This window comes from Equus przewalskii, chromosome 3 (assembly GCF_037783145.1).
Source record: "Equus przewalskii isolate Varuska chromosome 3, EquPr2, whole genome shotgun sequence".
In the NCBI taxonomy this organism is placed as follows: domain Eukaryota; kingdom Metazoa; phylum Chordata; class Mammalia; order Perissodactyla; family Equidae; genus Equus; species Equus przewalskii.
In genome coordinates, this window is record NC_091833.1 from 81,759,601 (window position 1) to 81,773,593 (window position 13,993).

General features: G+C 37.5%; 1 protein-coding gene and 1 long non-coding RNA gene across 3 annotated transcripts in view; one reads left to right on the top strand and one right to left on the bottom strand.

The window, feature by feature from the left end:
• Nucleotides 1–13,993, top strand: part of GABRA4 (gamma-aminobutyric acid type A receptor subunit alpha4) — a 65,036-nt gene that overhangs the window by 43,967 nt on the left and 7,076 nt on the right. The gene's annotated exons all lie outside the window — the stretch shown is intronic.
• LOC139082317 (uncharacterized) overlaps nt 1–13,993 on the bottom strand; it is a 49,157-nt gene that overhangs the window by 10,503 nt on the left and 24,661 nt on the right. The gene's annotated exons all lie outside the window — the stretch shown is intronic.

Below are 13,993 nucleotides of genomic sequence, written 5' to 3' on the forward strand. Positions count from 1 at the left end.
TCATTTATTAATTCCACAATGCTTTAGAATATGGATTAGATCCAAATTTTCTTTGGCCCTGCTGAGCTTTTCATTCATGCTTTGTGGACAAATGATTACTCAAGACATTTGTGTGGAAGTTTCAATGCACTGGTGTTTAGTAAGTCTTTCATAAACATCAGGATATCAGCTTATACATGTTCATTTATCTGTTCATTCAACAAATATTTATTGAGTATCTAACTTGTGCTAAGCATTGTGCTAGGTGTTGAGGCTTTGTAGACTCTTTGCCTTAAGTCTTACCATCATCCTGTCATATCCATGGGATATTGTGGCATTTCTTTCTTTGAAGTGAATCAACAATTTAGTAAGCATTCATTTAGACCCAGGTGGGAGAGCCTATTATATTGGGAGCGATTATATTGGGAGTGGAAATGAGCCACAGGGCTACACAATACTTGATCGGGCACCAAGCAGTTCTCATCATGGCCTCTCTTTGGTCAGTGATTTCAGTGACCTTGCTTAGGTATAGTCAGCTTGTTTTCATCAACAGCCTCCAAGTGAATAGCTCCAAAATATTTATAATAGTGACTCATGCTCAATATAATTTCATTTGGTAGGTAATTTGGTGAAATTGAATGTCTCAAATGAAGGAAACTCAGGTTGCAATGTAGCTGGCTAGAGTCTAAAAGTTTCCACTTTGATGAGATTCAAAGAAGTATCAATATTATAAAATGCTACAAAGGCAGCCTGAACAGGAGAACGGGACTGCTGATCACAGCAGGAAAATGATATGGCTGGTTATGTGAGATTAAAGCGTGACATCAGTGTTGTCAGGATCACCAGTGGGCTGCTGGGAATTCTTCCACAATAATGCTGGAGGCAAGGACTTGAGGTTTACTCAGGAGCATAAACTTGGGCTCAACAGTCAGTTGTTTCCAAGATGATCTTGCCTCCCATTGATCTGTTTAGTGTCCCCAAAGCGTTGCTTTTAGCTTATTCTATGTCCACTTCTAACCTCATCACAGCAGAAGGTGGGGCCTTTATCCACATTTCTGGGGTCTATGAAAGAATGACTGTAAGGCAGATGGCTATTGTCCTCCAAAGAGTCTCACGAAAGAGCCTTCTAGGCTGACCTTCCAAATAATGGTTACAGGTGTTCTTCTTGCTGAGAGGGGAAGAAGCTATATGCCTGATTTTGTATTTTCAATATTAAAATTAATGACCAGATTTTGCTTCCTGGATTTTCCCCCGTAGGGTCTTATTTTACTTTGTCCTCTCTAAGAACAATATTTCAGCTTAGAATTTTCTTGGGTTTGTGGATATATTCATGAAAGATTTAAATAGCATTGCAGCTGTACAGAAAAGCTGTTCCAGTGTGTGCTTTGAAAATCAGCTTTTCAATAACTGATAGCTTTAGAACTGTGATTGAGAAGCAAAATCCAGTTCTTGTTAAACAAGCTATTTCAGCCACTGGCTACGTGTTCCAAGCAGTATGAAGAAGGAGGGGCTCATGTTTCTCACCACTTTGCTCCTAGAGAGGCAGGATGGTGTCCATAGCCTCATGCCTTTCCTGTGTAGCAGCAGAGGACAAGAGGAAGGTGGAGGTTGATCCAGGAGGTGACTCTCTTCTGCTCTGTAGCAATCATTCAGTCATACTTTTAAACAGACAGATGTATGAAATGGGAGAGGAAAAGCATTTAATTCTGGTTATCAATTAATATTTCAGGGTTGACTCATTAAACAGTCCATTAACTAGTGCAGTGGCCCAGGAAGCATCATCTGGATAGAATAAATGACTGTTATCTGGTTTTCAAGTGGATTTAAATGCACTGCTTTGGGCTCTACAGCTTTGCCAGCTACTTATCTCCTGAGACACATTGTGTGAAACTCATTTTTGCTGTTTTGATTGTCCAGGAGGGAATGATTTTGTTGATGATTTATTTCAATGCAGTTTTCTCCTCCTTTATTTATTATTTATTCATTTGACTTATTTTTTTGAATACTTCTTCATGCTTGGTTTGGTGCTAGTCAGTGGGGAAAGGAAAACCATGAGATACTGTTGCAACCCTAAAGACATTCACAGTTGGGAGGGGCATGCACACAGCATGCTACATGCTAGGCTAGGAAAAAGCAAAGGATGCTGTTTGAAGACATAACAGTCCCGATTAGAGTTTCTGTGGTGGAGGATTCTGATGAGGGTTGTGGGGGTGTCAGGTTAAACTACTCAGAGGAAGCAATGGCTGACTACTATCTTAGAAAACATAAGAGAGAGGCAAAGAAGTTGGAGGAAAGAAGGCAGTGAGAGGAGAGTGTGCAGAGACCCAGAAGCAAGACAATACAGCTCATACTTGTAGAACTAAATGAAGACGTCCTGGCAGAATCCAGGTGTTTTCACTGGGTTACCCCAAAAGCAGACTCTGTTGCAAGGATGTGTGTGCAAGCAATTTATTTTTGAGATGATCCCAAGTGCTGTGAAGGAAGTGAGGTGGAAAGAAAGAAAATCCAATAAAGTAGGATTAATGAGGAGATTTACCACTGTGTGCTCATCATTGTAGAGACTCTCCCAGGGTATGTGTGGAACACACCTCAGAACTGCCCCACTGGGTGGCAAAGAAGTAAGAGTACTTATTTACCAACTCTTAACTCGTGTTGATTAGGTTTACTCAGGGGGTATCAACTTTCTTGCACTTTCCTCTTCCCCACTCCAGTCAAGCTGCTGTAGCCAGAGCACCCCTTAGGCAGACAAAGACAGTAGGCAATCAGCCTGTCTGGAGTAACATCCTGGGTAAACCAAATGAATAGGGACCAGGCACTGACAGCACATGCTACACTATGGTACCTGGAATGGTTAAGAGGAGGGTTTGGGAATAAAAGAGAGATGAGCCTGGATTGGGAGGCAGGACCCAGATCATGTAGAATGTTATGCCATATAGGTGGGTTTATTTCTTCCTGAAGACAATAGAGTGCCAACTGAAAGAATGTAAGCAAGGAAGTAATATGAGATTTACAATGCATGAATATTATTTTAGTGGAGAGTAGAGAGGAAAGGTTCATAAGGATGTTAGGTCTGAGAATGTTAATAGCCTGTGCAGTAGCCAAATGAGAAATGTTGCTTGCCTTTACAGTGGCTGTGGAGAAAAAGAGGTAGATTGGAAAAGTACTGAGGAAGTTGAGTGGAAAAGAACAACGCAGAAGGAGGCAAGAATAGCTGGAGTTTTGTGGCTTGGAAAGCTAGCTGGATAGCTGGATAGCGTGCTAGTCCTTAAGATCTAGAATACAGCAGGAGGGATGTATTTATTTGGATAAATATATTGGGTTCATTGAATACAAATGAATTTATACATAAGTTGGACTGTGGACATGAGCAAGAATGTAAGTTCCATAGGGTAGGAATTTAGGACTTTCCCTCAACTCTTGTATCACCAGAGCCAAGAACAGTGCCTGACATATAAATAGGCACTCAATAAATATTTGTTGAAAAATTGAATGAATAAATGAGTGGAAGAATGAATGAATAAATTAAAAGTTTGGTATGCCTCTAGTACATTTGAATGACGTTCTGCTATATACATGGGTCTACAGTTTTGAGAAAAATTTGAGAAGTAGACACTGATTTATGATGTTAATATAAAGATGATAATACAAGCCACTGGACAGGTTTATTCACCTGAAGATTGAGAAAATGGAAATGTCTGAGAGTTGAACCCTATGGAAAGATAACATTTTAGGATTAGTTAGAGGAAGAGCATCTCACACTGGCGACTGAAAAAGGTAAGAGGAACATTACTAGACTGTGAAATTTACTGAAAAAATTTAAGGAAGAAGTGATCAACATATTAGATGCTGCTGAGACAGTAAGTAAGACATCTTCTAAAAAATTCCTATTGGAATAATCTTCAAAGAATTTCAAGGGAAAGATGGGAGAGGAGATAAAATAGCAATGAGTTGAAGAGTAAGTGACAGATGAAGAAGTGGAATCAGTAAGTGTAGACAATTTTTGACCAAACAGGCACTGACAGAGAGTAGTAGCTGGAAGGAGTCAAAAGTCTGAGGAGTTGATATTTTCATTTGTTTCTTTATAACTTGAGAGAAATTTTGGTCCACTGTATGTTGAGAAAGTGCAAATATTTTTTAAATTGCTAATATATCTAAGTGAACAATATCCACAGGATTCTTGATTTTATGCCTCTCTTCAAGCATCCATCAGCCAGAAGGAAACCTTTTAAATGGGAGCCCTTAATCATCTTTTTCTACGATTGGCAGATCTGGGAAAGTTGGATTTTAGCTAATTCTTAGCATTACTCCAAGGAATGGAGCTGATTGTCTCCACCTAGAATAGGAAGTAAGATGAATTTTGAGCAGATCACAAAATGTTGGGTTTTCATATATTTCCAACATTTTTTGAGGTGCATAGTTATAGTATTCATTTAACATTTAGTTCTGTTGAAAAATACAGTGTATTTCTGAGTACAGAAATAATGAAAACTTCTATAGTAATATTTTACTTCACAGAGATTAGTTACATATCTACCTTGGAATATGAACTGATAACAATATGATAATATTATTTAACAATTATTGATCACTTACTATATCCTAGGCAGTCTGTTAAGTGCTTTACGGATACTACTCCATCAGTAACTCTAAGTAGTCATCGTTATTATCCTAATTTTACCCAGAACAGAGAGGCTAAATAACTTCCCCAAAGTGACACAGCTGGTGTTTAGCAGAGTCCAGATCTTGAATCTACCTGATTTCAGAACCTATGGTTCTGAATTTGGTTTGTAACTACTAATATACTGCTATATAAGAATGATAGTGAAGACAGATATTTGTAGCTTTTGGTTTTAAGATTCATCTTACAGATGTTCGTAGAGGGCACATTTCCCTTGCTGCCAACCAGATATTTGTCTTCTAGTTTCTGGCCTGCTTGGCTAAAGTGCTTATCTTGGTGGCACATGTTAATGTGCTGATGAGCCGTTTGCCATAAATTGCAACTCAGCTACTGATTTAATTTATGCTAAATTTGCAATCTGCCTTTACTGAAGTGCAAAATTGACTCTCTTGTCATAAAGTGGTAGAACATGCAGAATAGTCTAATACCTTATTTTCTAGCTCAAGTAAGATTACCTAGGCTTCAGAGAAAGTTTTAAAATTTTCATTTTGGGTGAACAGCTGTTTCAGCATAAGAGCCTTGTTAAAGGTTGAGTGGTTTGGATAATGCCCCATTGGATACTGTCGTTGATAGGATGGCACTTAGTCCTCAGGACAAGTCAAATTATTTCCTAGAAAAAACCGAAATGGCTTCAGCTATTTGAGGGGTTGTCTGTTTGACAATGTAAGAGCTACCAACTGGTGTCGTGGTAGAATATCGATTTGTTCTGCTGACTTAACTTGCTGTTTTACTGTAGATGGAGTAGATTTATAATGAGTTGTGTTAACAGGATAATTCAACATATGCTTTATGACCAATTGACTGTGCTTCTGTTCATAAAGACTAGGGAAGGAAATTGATTTTGAAAATACAAGAGCCTACCCAATAGAGGGCTTCATGAGTCCTCTTCGGCTACATACACGTGTGTACACGCATTTACTTTATACGTAATTTGGCACATGCTTTCCTGAACTTCATTAACTTTTTAAAACTATTTTGTAGATAATTACATGTTTGAACAATCATTCTCAAGTCAGAAACTAGAGATAGTGCTTTCATTGATATCTTCCATGGGTTACAATTAAAATTGAAGTTGCAATGTCTTATAAACCAGAGGGAAGAATGTTTCAGTTTTACCATATATTTGAATAGCAAATTTTTAAACATCTTTTGAAAGTGCTGTATTCAAACTTAAGGTAAAGTTTGTGGAAGAAAGTTGGGGCACTGCTTTCCTTTTGCAGAAGAACACCATGAAAATATTTTGTATCATATAGAAGATGCAAATTTTAAGTGGTGATGTTGATTCATATTTAAAACAGCTAGAAGAGAAGGCTTCTTCAATTTAAAAAAACACTTTTCTCAGCTAGATTGCATTTGTTGTTAAGATAAAGTTTTCTGTAGAACAAATCATCTAAATGTGGACCTATTTATAGATATTTACTTAGGCCTGAATGTAGAGGCTATCTAGGATCCAAAGTAATATCTATAAGCAATTTATGACAAAGAGGCACTAAAGGAGTAGAAAGAAGATTAGGAAGAATGGGAGCGGAAGCCATCCGTAAAAACTCTAGAACCACTTTCAGATATACTGGAAAGGAAGGTTAATCAGAGGAAGATTTTTTTGTGGGGCAATGTGGCAAATAGTACAGCGTTTAGTTTATCATAGAAACTAAATAAATGTAAATCAAACCCAAATCTGAAAACCCAAGCTGTTTATAAATGTCATTTACCTTGTTTGGGTTGTTGTGGACATGTTTCAGGTAAATTCTTTTCCTCTTTCTTTTGCTTTCATTAACATAAGTGCTGGCCGTTGTAGGAAGCTTCCTGAAGTGGTTGAAAGTGTGGGTTTGGGATTAAAATCCTGACTCTAACCCATGTTAATTGTCTGACCTTAGGAGAAGTACCCAACTTTTTTTTTTTTTAAAGAGGATTAGCCCTGAGCTAACATCTGCCGCCAATCCTCCTCTTTTTGCTAAGGAAGACTGGCCCTGAGCTAACATCCGTGCCCATCTTCCTCTATTTTATATGTGGGACTCCTGCCACAGCATGGCTTGCCAAGTGGTGCCACGTCTGCACCCGGGATCCGAACTGGTGAACCACGGGCCGCGGAAGTGGAACGTCAAACTTAACTGCTGCGCCACTGGGCCGGCCCAGTACCAAACTTTTTTAAGATTCAGTGTCCTCATTGGAAAAATTAAAATATTAATACTATCTCCTGGGTGGTTGCAGGTAATATGTGAGGTTATTTGTGAAAGTCGTTTAGTGTAGTGCTTGGTCCATAGTTAGTGCTCCATGTATTGTTGAAATGTTGATGGAGATTCAAGATTTCTGTCTAGCAAGTGCTAGTATCAGACAGTAATTATGCTAGAGGAGCCCCTGAATGTAAAGTATTGCCTTACTTGTCCATTTCAAAAGAATATGTGTAAGAAAAGAAAAGGAAGATTTTAGAACATCCTCAAGTGATCCCAAATTTTAATTGACAAGGAAGCTTATTGGCCTTCCTTATCCTTGTACCACTGAGAGAAATCTTTAAAAATTATTCCTACTACCACCAGAAACTTTCTTCCCTCCCTCCCAAGTCCCTCTTTCACCTGGTTAAGCCTTACTCATCCCTAAAGTTTTAGCTTATGTGTTGCTGTTACAAAGAGGCTTTCCCAGTAATCAGGCTAGGTAATGTACTCCCTAATTCCTTTATAGCATTTATTGATTATCATAATTTTTTTACAGTTCCTGGGAGAAGTGCAAGGACTGTATTTTTTTTTTACCTCTATACTCCCAATGACCAACAAAATAACTTGAAAAGTTAGACACTCAATACATATTTGTTAAATGAACGAATTCATGGAGTGAATCAATGCGTTTAATAAATCCTTTATAACTTGTGAGCTCAACTGTGGATCTTCTGTTACTCGCCTCCACCAGAGACAGAGCATGGAGCTTGAGCTTTTTTTCCTAAAAATAAATTTATTAAAGCTATTATAAATGTTTAGATTCAATAGGCGAACATTGTCTCATATTTTCTAAAGAAGTTCATCCTGCTTTAGGTAAAGTTCTTGGCTCACCAAAGGCTTCCTTACACTGCATAGCCATGATTTTACAAAGGGATATGGCTGATAGGGCTTGAGCTTTGGAATTTTCCCCCCAGGAGAAGTATACTGAGAATCTGGTCTTGATAAATTATTGCTTTTGAGACAGTGCCTCTGTTGCCTTTGCTCATGCAGATAAAATTGTGACTCAGACTGTTTGCCATGCCGGCCTCTTATAAGGTTGGCATGGACCCAAATCTTTCTGGATGGCTATTTATCATAGCACAATTTCATTATAATCAAATCATATCAAATCTACATTAAGAAAAAAGTATTGTCCAAATGTTTTCTAAGTTCTAATGTGATTTTATGAATATTTTGAAGCTAAAGCAAGTCATTTCCATAGGATGATGTGGATGCTTAAAAGAAAATGAATTTATTTGGACACCCAAGTTAGGAATTGAAAACCCTAGTGAGATTTCTTTTTCAATGTTTATCAGATATCTACATATATTAAATTTACTTGTAAGGGTTAAAAAATATTCTTAATATAAAGTGTGAAAAAGAAAAGTTATAAATTATGTTATTAATGATTTTAAACAAATACATGAAATCCATGACAAATACACATACACGCACACACACACACACACACAGTCACACATAAGAGTCATAATCTGAAAGGAGGCAAAATTATTTCGGGGAAAATATTGGATAGTTAAAGAATAATCTGGACTAAGTCTAAGCTAGAAAGTTAAATAAGCCCCTATTAACTGAATTCCTCTGATTTCTGTGAAGAGGAGCTGAAAAGAACTCAGGAGGTAACATGGAGGGATCTTATATCTAGGCAACTTGGACAGTTTAAGAAGAGGATGTAGATGCCCTCTGGTGGATATGAAGGTATTTTCATTCATCAAGGACAACTAGAAGATTTACAAAGAAATCAGTCCTTAATTCTTATCAAATGCATCTCAATGTCACTTGTATCTTGTATCTTAACTCTACCTAGGATTTGGGGTTATCAGAAAAGTATACTCATTCAATGGACAAGAGAGAACAGACTAAAGACAAAGAAAATATCTGAAAAGAGAGAGCTGCAAGTTTGTTTAGGTTTTGTTTATTTTTCCCCCATGAAAATGTTAGTTAACATTTGCTATTTAGACATCTTAAAATGTGTATGTTTTAAATTTACTTTTATTGAAGTTAGATGGTTTTCTTAGTCTGTTCAAGCTGCCATAACAAATAATATAGATTGGATGGCTTAAGTGACAGAAATTTATTTTCTCATACTTCTAGAGGCTAGAAAATCCAAGATCAAAATTCTGACAGGTTTGGTTTCTGCTGAGAGCTCTGTTTCCAGCTTGTAGACCGCTGCCTTCTTGCTGTGTCCTCATATGACACAGAGAAAGAGCTCTCTGGTGTCTTTTCCTCTTTTATAAAGATACTAGTTCTGACTGATCAGGGCTCCATCCTTATGACCTCATTTAAGCTTCATCACCTCCTTGAAGACCCAATCTCTAATACAGTCACATGGCGGATTAGGACCTCAACAGGTGAATTTTGAGGGGACACAATTCAATCCATAGCAATCATTAAAACCTCTTAATGTTTCTATTTTTTACCTTCTTTAACATTTGTTGCCTTGTACTATCCCTGGTCTGAGGCCCTTTGTTGATCCATTTCCTGCTTCCAATTTAAACGTGGAAGAAAGTCCTTTTGACCTTGTTGTTGTTAGTGCTGTGGAGCTGATTCTGACTCCTAGTGACCCTGTGTACAGCAGAGTGGAACACTACCTAGTCTTTTTTCCCCATCCTCTCACCTTCCGGCGCTGTATCAGACAATGCTATGCTGCTGTTCATAGGGTTTCCATGGCCAGTTTTTTTGGAAATGAGTGGCCAGGTCTTTCTTCCTAGTCTGTCTTAGTCTGGAAGCTCTGCTGAAACCTGTCCAGCATGGGTGACCCTGCTGATATTTGAAATACTGGTGGCATAGCTTTCAGCATCACAGCAACATGCAGCCGCCACGGTATGACAACTGACAGAGGGGTGGTGTGGTTCCCTGACCAGGAAACAAACCCACGAGGTTTGTTGCCAATTCTTAACCACTAGACCACTGGGGCTGGCACCTTTTGACTACTGTAATTGAAATAAGAGATAAAAGACAAAGAGTGATACTAGAGTGCCAGACCAATATATCCACAGATACAATTCTTTTTAATATTCCGTTATATTTAGAAAGTGGGCCAGCCAAGCTGGGTTGCCAAAGTTCTAATTGTGAGCCAATGTTCTGAGTATGTCTTTTCATAGCATAATGAGGTATGAATACCATCCTGCTGGTTGGATTACAACAGTTCCTCCAGTCTTTGCTGTTTCCCTAATTACCAGTTTCTCGACTTCACCGATAGTTGTAAAGTCCCAGAGAGACAAGTGATCTGATGTAATAATGCATGAGATGCCCTGTTTATATAACCCACGACTTTTTTGGATGTTGAAATACTCATGGCTATAGTTTTTCCTACATGGAACATGACATATGGTTGTGGTAGCCAGTTAGTTAAAAGCCTGTTAGCTGAGTGCCAGGTACAGAAGAACCGTTCCATGAAAGTTAACCATTGTTGTGCTGTTGCTATTGCTATTTTTTCCAAGAAGAGTTTTTTATATTTGTCTTACACCACAAGCTGTTGGACTTACTGTAGTGTTAATTCTCACCTTTACTATGTCCGATACGTATTTTAATATTGCTGTTGCATTTTATATTTCCTTGTATTTATTTCTCATTTCAGCCAGCAAGATCCTTTCCATGGCCGACTTCACCATAGGCTGTCCTTTGCTTCCGTGGTCCTCTATCTTTCTGATTATTAGAAATAGTGGCCATATTTTTATATAAATATAGAAAATATCTTCTAAAATTTTGTTTCCTTTAATGATTTACTTATGAGTGATGTACCTTTTTCTTTTGGAGGCAGAATTTTTTTATCTTCCTTCTGCTGGATTATTTCTACATAATATTCATTTGATGCCTACCATGTGCTGGATATTAAGTGCCTTATATGCATTGTTTTATTTATCATTATGAGGAAGGTGCCATTATTACACCTGATTTAGCAAGGACCTTGAAGTTTCAAGAGGTTAAATAACTTGCCAGATATCTCAGAGCTAGTAAATGGCAAATTCAGTATTTGAGCCCAAGTCTGTCTGATTTGGAGGCCCACAGACCTAACTATTTAGTCAATGTTTCCCAATTTCTGATTTCTAATTGTGATGACTGGCAATAGCATAACTAATAAATAAGATTTCCTGCAAACAGGGCCTGAGACTGAGTTTTTGACTAGCTCCCAGGTTATTCTTATAAACGGTTAGACTGACTATAATGCTGCTTTTCCTTATTGAACAACAAGAGATTCATCCAGTTTAGTGTTTGCATTTGGTGAAAGTGAGTGGGGTGCCCTTTGCCATCCACGCTCTCCAGGGTTATGTTGGCAGCACTGGTGAACACATCTCCTGGAACAATTCCAGGTAGCATTCTGGTCAAATCTGCTTGATTAAGCTGAGAACTTCTGCTCCGACTACCAAAGTCTCCGACAAAGAGATTTCCTCTACTGGGTCCATATATTTAATATACAGAGCATTGGGCAATAAAAAGCAGCACTAGGAATCACTATGAAACAAAACTAACCACAAAATCTCATATCTTCAAGAAATCCTAGTATTTTAAACTTTCAGCTTCTCAATATATAAAGACAAAATGAATGAATTCTTTAAGATCTTATTCTCTGGTAATTCCAAATTGAAGACATAAATTTTTTATCTCAGTGCCTGATATTGAAAGTAATATTTCTATAGCTTATGGAAATACAAACATTGAATTAAATGCTAACATTGGAAGGAAATGAAATACAATAAATAGGGACCTCAGCATTTTCATTACTACATTTTGTTGCTGCATGTTTGATAGAGTCCCTTGGTAACTATTTATGAAAGACTTAGCTTGTTTATTTGGAGGGGATGTTTTTCATTTTCATGCAGCAGCATTTTCTAAAAACACTGCTGATAGCCCTCAGTAAATCATTACCTTGGGGTTTAGTTTCAGCTCCTCTACCATACTTGTTTATTTCCTTATTGAATAAGATGTGTGGCTAACCCCTGAAGCCCTGTCAGAATGGGCTTAAATAAATGTCTTTACATTATTGGATTTTTTTTTTCAGTATGTGGCTCATTGATATTCTAGAAGATAAACTTGTTCATTATTAGCCTTGTTTGTTTTTAATTTAGAAGGATTACATTACATTTTATTAAACTTCATTAGCTTCTCAAGCAAGCAATATGAACGTAGTTTGCATTCTGCAAATCTCCCCTTAGTCACTTTATCTCATTGCTGCTAGAGTAATAAGTTGAGATGGATTTTCTTTTTGTAGTTGATAATATTTCTTTAGAAATTGTGTCAGATCACAGCTGTGATTGACGAATTGCTTGGATTTGCTCCTGTTTGCCTGTTGCTGCCTTAATTTGTTGGTAATGTCTGAAGCTGCCACCTTGCATCTCTGTCCCACCAGTTTCCTTGCTTTGGGCTATTGTGACTAATGACAAAATGATTTCAAGCTAAATCATTTTTTTTTCTTTTAAACTTTATTTTATTCATTTTTTTTTTTTAAGATTTTATTTTTTCCTTTTTCTCCCCAAAGCCCCCCGGTACATAGTTGTGTATTCTTCGTTGTGGGTTCTTCTAGTTGTGGCATGTGGGACGCTGCCTCAGCGTGGTCTGACGAGCAGTGCCATGTCCGCGCCCAGGATTCGAACCAACGAAACACTGGGCCGCCTGCAGCGGAGCGCGCGAACTTAACCACTCGGCCACGGGGCCAGCCCCCAAGCTAAATCATTTTTTAAAATTCAAATGAAGCTTAGGTGCTTTTCTTGTTTGTTACCACTGTGTGTCTGCTGAATACTGATGGAGCCACTCAAGTCTCTGAACTCTGTATAAAACTTTACATCACTCTGACTGACACATTAGTTGTTCCAAAACTCGAAAGCTTTGTGAATATTGCTCCTAATGAGTCCTGTGCCAGGTAGGTCAGTGGATTTCTCAATCCTTTTGTGGTTTGTCATCATGGAAAATGACAACTACTTTTTACATAGTAGACCTTGAGACATCAGTACAAAATAACTTGAATGTTATTTGGCTGCTTGGCAGAGAGCAAAGATTTAAGCGTCAAATCAGTCTAATTCTGCTTTCCTTTATGTAGGCTCTATATAGAGAGTATTGAGACTTCTTAGGCATTCTTAGTCAGACTTGGGATTGAGTCAAGATAACTTATACCCCTTAGGCACTATCTGCTATATTCTAGAAATCTGCCCCGTAAATGAAAAACTAGTCATCTGGAGGTCAGATAAAAAGTTTTTGACACTTTCTTTTTAATTTCTTTAATTTGAAAAAAATCTTGATTCTGTACTATATCCATTTAAATGAAATTTATTAAAAAATGAAGTAGGTGCCTGCTGTGTGCGTTTTCTTACAATCATGAATGAGTCTTTATACTCCAGAAGTTCACTAATGGTTTTAAACTGAGAATAAAAAGACCTGATCTTTGTTTTCACATGGTAATCCTAGTAGCACATTGCATCCTGCTCCCTCCATTTTCATAACATCTCTTGCTTCATTGATTCTTTTTTCCAATCACTTTAGACTGACTCTCTCTCTTTGGCTTGGGATCACTTTTTTCTCCAGGCATGTTCTTCAAGTCTGTGCTTACATTTCTTTGATAACTGATAACTTGTCTAATGGTAGATGTCATCAGAATATAATTTTCAAAACATCAAAAACATGACTCATACAAATACAGAATGGATGTATGTCAAAGTTTTGTTCACTTCATTAATTAATGAGGGAATCACTTAAATGGTAAAACTGGCTCAAAATCTTTTTAAGGATTGAGTATAAGTAGCAATTTTTTAGAAAAAGAAATACTAGAAGAAGATTTCTAGATTAGATACAGAAGAGGTTGATATCCTACAGGGCAAGAAAACTGTAACTTTTGGTGATCTTTTTTGCTGGACAGGAATCTACAACCTAACATGTAACTTCACAGGCTTTGGGCTCAAATCCAATATTAAATAGCAAAATCAAACACAAGTAAATTGCCCTAGAGGCTTAATAATCCTTGGGTGGACTTGTCAACAATGCTTCATTACAACATTGAAAGGACATGCTGTACTCGTTTCTGATGTCTAAGTCTTGAATAATTTTTTAAACAATATACTCGACTATTACAAACACTTGACTGACTCAAATAGATAGGTGTAGTTTATTAAGTTCTTTAATGCCTCCTCCACACTTG